This window comes from Miscanthus floridulus, chromosome 7, assembly GCF_019320115.1.
Source record: "Miscanthus floridulus cultivar M001 chromosome 7, ASM1932011v1, whole genome shotgun sequence".
NCBI classification, from domain to species: Eukaryota; Viridiplantae; Streptophyta; class Magnoliopsida; order Poales; family Poaceae; genus Miscanthus; species Miscanthus floridulus.
In genome coordinates, this window is record NC_089586.1 from 111,201,591 (window position 1) to 111,209,694 (window position 8,104).

At 46.3% G+C, this 8,104-nt stretch overlaps 1 long non-coding RNA gene and 1 pseudogene across 3 annotated transcripts; both read left to right on the forward strand.

Annotated features, from left to right (window-relative positions):
- The first annotated feature begins 1,344 nt into the window (after positions 1-1,344).
- Positions 1,345-5,954, forward strand: LOC136464269 (uncharacterized). 3 transcript variants are annotated; one of them, XR_010761168.1, is made up of 5 exons: positions 1,345-2,409; positions 2,491-2,566; positions 4,099-4,757; positions 4,999-5,171; positions 5,683-5,954. It is a non-coding gene; the product is annotated as an uncharacterized lncRNA (long non-coding RNA). The 3 variants fall into 3 exon arrangements; XR_010761169.1 differs by having other exon boundaries at positions 4,696-4,777; XR_010761167.1 differs by having other exon boundaries at positions 4,696-4,757.
- A 189-nt stretch (positions 5,955-6,143) lies between these two features.
- On the forward strand, positions 6,144-7,865 carry LOC136466062 (cytochrome P450 709B2-like; annotated as a pseudogene).
- The last annotated feature ends 239 nt before the right edge of the window (positions 7,866-8,104 follow it).

Consider the following 8,104-nt stretch of genomic DNA (forward strand, 5'->3'; position numbering starts at 1 on the left):
TGGACATCGATCTGGTGAAAAGTCACTTGATAATCTATGACTCGATGAGAAAACCACAACAAGACTACCAAGATATGATAGATATTATCCAGAGGTAATTTCGGTATCTCTAGCAACTATATATACACACAAACATGATGATTAACTATATCTGATGACGTGGCAAATTTTTTATTGGGCAGTGTTTGGAAAACCTTTATTGAGAAGCAACACATAGGAAAATGCAAAGCGCCACTGAATGTAATCCCTTTGAAAGTAAGTCTCCTAAATCGCATTATCTTTATTAATTAAACATATAGCTTTCACCGGATCACCAGATTGGATGACAAATCTTTTTCTCGTAAAGTGGTGTCTGAGGCAGGAACAGGGGAACAACTACTGTGGTTACTATGTTTGCGAGTTTATCAAGCAGGTCTCCCAAAGAACTCCTACAGAGAGACTCAAAGTACGTTAAAAATACACTATATATTCATTTAATTATTATTATTGATTGTGTTACTATGTCTTTATATATATATATATATATATATATATATATATATATATATATATATATATATATGTGTGTGTGTGTGTACATATATTAATTTATTTTCCTTTAATTCAAACCTGTAGGCTCGATGGTTGGAGGAAAAGGTCATACGACAAGACCAGTTCAAAGCAATTCAAGAGTCTATAGCCGGATTTTTTAATGACCAGGTCATCGATTCCAAGGGCGAGTTCTACTTCGACCCAACACTACCATGGAAGCCAAGCTAGAGGATGAGAGGAAACTTGTTATATCACAATAACTGTAATGCAATCTTTTGTAATATATGCACATGAAATAATATAATGTAAAATACACATATGCATGCATGCATATATATATATATATATATATATAGTTCTATGCTTGAATTGTGTCATTTAATACGTTCATTGTGCTTGAACCGAAACATACTATACGCGTGTATAAATGTATTATTAGCAGCGTACAATACGACTTCGAAAACCTATTTTGAAAAAAAGAAAAAAAATAACCTTTAGTCCCGGTTGGACCAACCGGGACTAAAGGGTGCCGGCCCGTGGCATGTCAGGAGGTACCTTTAGTCTCGGTTGGTGTTACCCACCGGGACTAAAGGTCCCCCTTTAGTCCCGGTTCCTAACCCGGGACTAAAGGACCCCCCCTTTAGTCCCGGATGCTTGCTCCCGGGTGGAGAACCGGGACTAGAGGGGTTCCCCACCGGAAGTAAAGCCCGTCTCTGTACTAGTGTTACCATAGATTCTGTGGCATCTAAATTTGGAGCGGGCCGTACAAGAGCCTTTGTTCTGCGAGACTGTAACATGTAGTGCGGTGTAAATTGCTTGATGAAATGTCTCTCAAGGTTGAATCGAAAAATCTGGAAGGCTAGCTACTTACACATAGAAACAACTTCAGGTTTATATAAAAAATCTTTATGGTTTAATTTGCATTTGCACATCCAAAATGGTTTCGGTATTATCGGAATGAAATTTAGGTGTGCATACTGCTGCTTGGGTTCTCTGTTTCTATTTCCTGTTGTATGGTGATTCTCAGAAACCTGCGGAATGCAGGTTACTTTTTAGCAGTCTCATTTACAATCATATCTGCATATAGTAAGATTTCATGTCATCTCCATATTGGTTTACTACTTACAGCACGATAACAGGTCATATATGCATCAGAAGCTAAGCATGTTTATTTCAACCAGCCTAGAGGAACCATGCCAGTTGATTTTCCTATTATACTACTTTTAGAACTAATACTTGGAGTGCAATATGGCAACCGAATTATGCTACCTCTAGAATACAAGTGCTATGTACATTTAGAATGCTATCTTGGTTATGCTACTTTTAAAACTTCTACATGCATGGAGGCCTTGTTATAGTGAGACACCTGCATTAATAGGCTGACGGGCAACCAAATCTCGGAACAGCACTTCATTTCTTAAGAAAAACTTGGAACACCACACCAACCGCAGAAGTTTTAGCTTGAAATTTTCACAGAGCATCTTAGTGTTTCGCCATTTTCATGCTCCTATTTCTAAATACAGGATTTTTGAACTAAAAAACATAAGCCAGATGATGTGTACAACAAATATTTGTTTGCTTTTTACCTGTTTGTTCTCGGTGCACTAAACATGCTGGTTATGGTTTTTTATATGAAGTCAATAGGCACAAAATAATGTGGTGCTTGATCAGTCTAAGGTGGCATCCCACTACAAGAATTTTAGTGAGGCTGGCAACTTAAACGTATTAGAGTACTGACAACTTTAAAGATTTTGGTTTGTATTATATGAGCTTAAGGTACCACTAATTAATGTTACCCATCATTCTTTTTTTCTAGCTTGAACGCTTGCCACAGGATTACAGTGGATCTGCGTTGACGCTGCTTGAGTCATTATCAAGGTACACTTTATGAAGCTATAATGTTTCCAGTTTTTTAGTGCGCACATTTATATTGTCTTTTGTTGCTCCAAATGTTTCCAGTGCCAACCTTCAGTATTGATTGCCGAATTGCAGATGATGATCAAGGAGGATCAGTGCATCGCGCAGCTGAACAGAGGTACATATTTCATCTGTTTTCGTATTAAGGAAGGTGCATAATTAACAATTGCAATTATAAGTTCCTTAATTGTTTACTTGCTGAATATGCCTTTACCATGTGTGTTGTCCTATCTATGAACTTTTATTTAGCCTTGCTCTCGCTAAAGAAAACGTTTTTGCCATGTGTACATGTAACAGTGAGATGTCCGTGTAATTATGATGTCCATATTAGATTATTATATTAGTTGTTCTATGCAGTATGAGTTGTCAGCTGTTTCAGTACAGAGTATTATCTACATGTACATGAGTTCGATGTCGTGAATTATTGTATTCAAGGGCCCATGATTTAAATTTAAAACTCTAGAGTCTACACCTGAAGGGCGGGCCTAGTGCAAATGGTAGAGTCTTACCGTCTATGATCGGAAGGTCCCTGGTTCGAGTCATGGTCTCCTCGCATTGCACATGCAAGGGTAAGGCTTGCCACTGACACCCTTTCCCAGACCCCGCACGGAGCGGGAGCTCTCTGCACTGGGTACGCTCTTTCTTTTTTAGAATCTACACCTGAAGGGCAGGCCTGGTGCAGTGGTGAGAGCTGTCTCACTGAGTCACCAGGTCACGGGTTCGAAGCAGCCTCTCCGTAGATTTTGCGGAGGGAAGGTTTGCCTCGGTTTTTCCTTTCTCCAGACCCCACTCATGTGGGAGCCTCCGGCACTGAATCTGCCATAGAGTCTACACCTACTCCACTCATGTGGGAGCCTCCGGCACTGGATCTGCCATAGAGTCTACACCTATTGTCTGAGTGATGAGCATTGGTCATACTATGGTGCCCCTCTACTCCATGAATTAAAACTCCAAAGCCTACACTACCGATGAGTGATGAGCATTGGCCTTTTGTTGACATGATCTGTTGCTGGCTGTGCCGTTATGAAGAAGCTAGAAAAGATGCGTTAGAGCAAAGTGGCATGATTTGTTTAGTAACTTCCTGTTTAACTGCTTCTGTTTTTGTGGGGAGCCGCCCTTTTCCAATTATCTTCCGTACGGCGTGTTTCCATAGGCGAAGAATAAGTGTGGGCAGTTGATTCCCCAACTCTGCTCTCCTACTTATGCCCCATTTAGATCCAAATTTTTTTGGATTTTGGCTCACTGTAGCATTTTGTTTGTATTTGGTAATTAGTGTCTAATTATGGACTAATTAGGTTCAAAAGTTTCGTCTCGCGATATCTCGACCAACTGTGTAATTAGTTTTTTTTCATCTACATTTAGTACTCCATGCATGTGCCGCAAGATTCAATGTGACGGGTACTACGCAAAATTTTTTGGAATCTAAACAGGCCCTTAGACACCTTTTTGGTCATGCTCCCATTATGATAATCTCTGCGATTTGTAAATTCCAATTGCTGGTTTGTTCAGTGCATGAACTGGCTGACAGGTTTGCACAAAAAAAATATCGGCTGCGTTTTTTATGTGCTTGTCCCCACAACTTTGAATGTCCCTATTTTAGTATTAATCTTCATAGCTGAGAACCACCACACTATCTGCATGCTTATCCAGATGGAGGCCACTGCCATTGACATAATGTGCTTCTGCAGCATCGCCTCCCCTGATCCCCTGTTCCTACTTCAGTCGCCTCCCCTCCTCATCCTGGCCCTCTCACGCTCCGTCATGCCCTTCTCCAAGGGGGATAGCGTAGCAGCACAGGCACACAACTGCTGGTGGCGAGGCTGCAGGCCAACTTGGGATGCTTGTGAGAGTGGTGCCCACAATTCGTCGTTGCGCTGTTGTAGCTAGAGGAACCCAAGATATTATTGCAGTCTCTCATTTGCCTACATACCCTGAACTGTGAGGAAATTTGACCATAACACAAACCACATATTAGATTCAATTTTACTATAATTATGCTTTGTGCCATTTCATAGATTGTGCTATTCTTTTCGTACCTATGCTACTAAACTACTGTTCATGACATTTGTTGTCCGCCCTCTTGCTCTAAAGGCTGATGTATGTAGATGTGCAGTATCAGGTTCTGCTGTTGCAGATGTTTTTTTTCGATTTGATTTCGTGCTCAGCCTTTGCTTGGCCAGTGCTACTGTGGTTCATAGCCATAGTAAGTGCTGCAGTAAAAGCATGACTCCAATTCGAAATTTACAGAGAAATACAGAAAAGAGGTTCTGCCCTGGTCCGATCTGCTCATGGCTACGCTCCCAGCTTCGGTAATCATCTATTTTCTTAGGTATCCCATATTACTGAGAACACATGGTCTCAGTTCTTTTACCATGTATAGATCGATGGGTTATTTTTTTTTATGACGTCGAATCTCCTTTTCCTCAATGTCATGGCTAAATTGCCTTTGATTATTGACTTCAGAGCTGGCATGTGTGTGTTTTGAGTTTTAATTTCTTTATAATCTGCATCAAATAACTTGCTTTGAGTAGTTTGTGTGCGATGTGATAGGAACAAAAAGGCCATTCTACTGTCTCAGCAACCGCGTGTACGCTTGATTGAAGGACAACAACAACAAAAGACCATCACCTGTACGCTTATGTGTCTCAGCAGCAGCCAATGGGCAAGCAGACAAGCGGCAGCAACCAATGGGCAAGCAGGCAAGCGGCGTCACATGGCAGCAGGTCAGCTGTCTTGCTGTTCTCCCCTCTGATTCTGATTTATATTGGGGCAATTTGTTCAAAGCGGTTGTGTTTTTTTTTCATCATGCCAACTCTTCAGTCAGCGATTGCCTGCTGAGTGCCTAATTTTCCATTATGGATATATTTATAGTACTTTGCTTTTATTTTTTTGTATTTATGCTGCCGACATGTTTGTTATTTGCTATGCCTCAATGCTAATAATTCAAAATGAATATGTTCAGTGCTATATGTACAGACCTTTGCTCCATTTCCTGCCACCTATGCCTCAAGTCAAAATTTGTATGTTTTGGCCCATCTCAAACCATATCTGCTCTACTCGACCTAAAAAATCTTTAACTTACACTCCTATATATATGATATCATGTTGCTTTGATTTCAGCCTGTTGCCTACCTCTAATCATCATGTATTTTCATTGTGCCCTAAGATTTTGAAACTTTGTTATACACTTCGATACCCTGTTCTTACTAGGCCTAAGTACAACTCTTTTCACAGGAAGAAATGAAATCCCCCTCAACTACGATGAATAACTATCGCTGCCCAATCTCACAGTTATTGAAGAAGATGACAACACCCTCATTGGACTGATGCAGTTAGAGCAAGCTTGTCATCGCAGAGTTCCCAGACCACGCTCTTCTCAGAGGCTATTCAAGAAACAATCAAAGATGAATTCATCAAACTCTAAAATATATCACTACCTGTAACACATGTCTATGTAATCCTTTTTATATTTGTGTATTACTTTAGACTGGTCTCTACTCCATAAATAAAACATATATCCTCTATCTGTATTTACAAACGCGCGCAGGCTACCAGTATACATATACACACAGTAGTGACACTGGCGCGCGCACACACACAACGACGACATCACAGCAGTACTATCCCGTGCGGTTTGCAGTTTGCTTCGCAGGGTGGGTGCACCGCAAGTTCTCGTATCCTGTTAGCTGCTCGACATGGGCACGGGAGCTGCAGCGCTGGTTGCCGCCGCCCTCGCCGTGGTGGTGGTCACGAGGCTGTGGACGGTGCTGGTCCACCTGGTGTGGCGCCCGTACGCCGTCGCGAGGGCGTCCGCGCGGCAGGGCGTCCGCGGGCCGCCGTACCGTGCCTTCGTGGGCAACAGCAAGGAGATTCAGGCGATGCGGGCGGCGACGAGCTGCGACACGCTGGACCTCACCTCCCACGACTACATCCCGCGCGTGGATGTCGCTCTACGGTACGCGAGCGGGCAAGATCAATTCTGAATTCTGAGAAGTTTTCGCTGTGATCGTGTCACACGGTTGGCTGTGTGTGTTCCTGACGTGGTCTAGCTCGACTCCGGCGCTGTTCGTGGGCAGCTACGACATGGTGAAGCGGGTCCTCTTCGACAAGTCAGGGCTGTACGGCAAGATGGACCCGGGCCCCACCATACTGTCCCTGATGGGCATGGGCCTCGTCTTCATCGACGGCGACGACTGGTCGCGCCACCGCCGCGTCGTGCACCCGGCGTTCGCCATGGACAAGCTCAAGTCGATGATGGGGGCGATGGCGGCATGCGCGGCGGAGGTGATCCGGGGGTGGGAGGCGCGCGCCGCGGCGTCGGCGAGCAGGGACGGGGTAGTGACGGTGGAGGTGGGGCAGCAGTTCACGGAGCTCACCGCTGACGTGATCTCGCACACGGCGTTCGGCAGCAGCTACCGGCAGGGGAAGGAGGTGTTCCTGGCGCAGCGGGACCTCCAGTTCATCGCCTTCGCGTCCATCGACAACGTGCGCGTGCCGGGCATGCAGTACGTGCCCACCAAGGCAAACGTGCGCCGGTGGCAGCTCGAGCGCACGGTGCGGGGCACGCTCATGGCCATCATCGGCGAGCGCCTCGCCGCTGCAAAGGAAGCGAGGGGTTACGGCAGCGACCTGCTCGGACTCATGTTGGAGACCAACGCCGCCGGCGACGACCGCAAGGGGCAGCAGCAGGCTATTAGCATGGATGAGATCATCGACGAGTGCAAGACCTTCTTCTTCGCCGGCCACGACACGACCTCGCACCTTCTCACCTGGGCCATGTTCCTTCTTGGCACGCACCCCGAGTGGCAGCAGCGGCTTAGGGAGGAGATGATCCGGGAGTGCTGCGGCGCCGAGGTGCCCCTCCGTGGCGACGCCCTCAACAAGCTCAAGCTCGTGAGCCTCCTCCGCCTTAAGCTTATTGAGCTAGCTAGCAGGTGTATATCCGTTCCGCACGGTGACCGCCGGCGAGCGTGCGTCACGGCCATCTTCTTATGTTGTTTCGCAGGTGACCGTGGTGCTGTACGAGACGCTCCGGCTATACGGCGCGGTGCCGATGATCGCGAAGCAGCCGACAGCGGACGCGGACCTCTGCGGCGTGAAGGTTCCAAAGGGCACCCTCCTGCTGATCCCGATCGCGATGCTTCACCGCGATGAGGATGTGTGGGGCGCGGGCTGGGCGGCGGCGCACCCGAACGCGCTGCTGTCCTTCTCCTTGGGCCCGCGGTCGTGCATCGGGCAGGACTTCGCGATGCTGGAGGCCAAGGCCACGCTGGCGCTCATCCTGCGGTTGTTCGCCTTCGCGGTGGCGCCGGAGTACGTGCACGCGCCGGCCGACTTCCTGACTATGCAGCCGTCGAAACTCGAAAGGGCTCCCCGTCGTGCTCAGGCTCTTGGATCCGCACACTTTGGCCAGTTGAGACATTTAAGATTCCGTAGGCAAGAAACATGTTGCAGTCCTGTTGGCGTCCATCTCCAGTGTGACGATAGTAGTTTGCTGTGATTCCTCACGAGGAGCAGGTAGGAGAAGAGGAAAAGGGGAAGAAGCCGAAAGAAAGAACCGGAAGCCGGCCATATATTTGCTGTCGCAGCTCCTAAAGAGAAGCCAAATGGAACACGCGGAGCCGAAAGAAACCTGAGGAGCCGCTGCCCGCTGAAT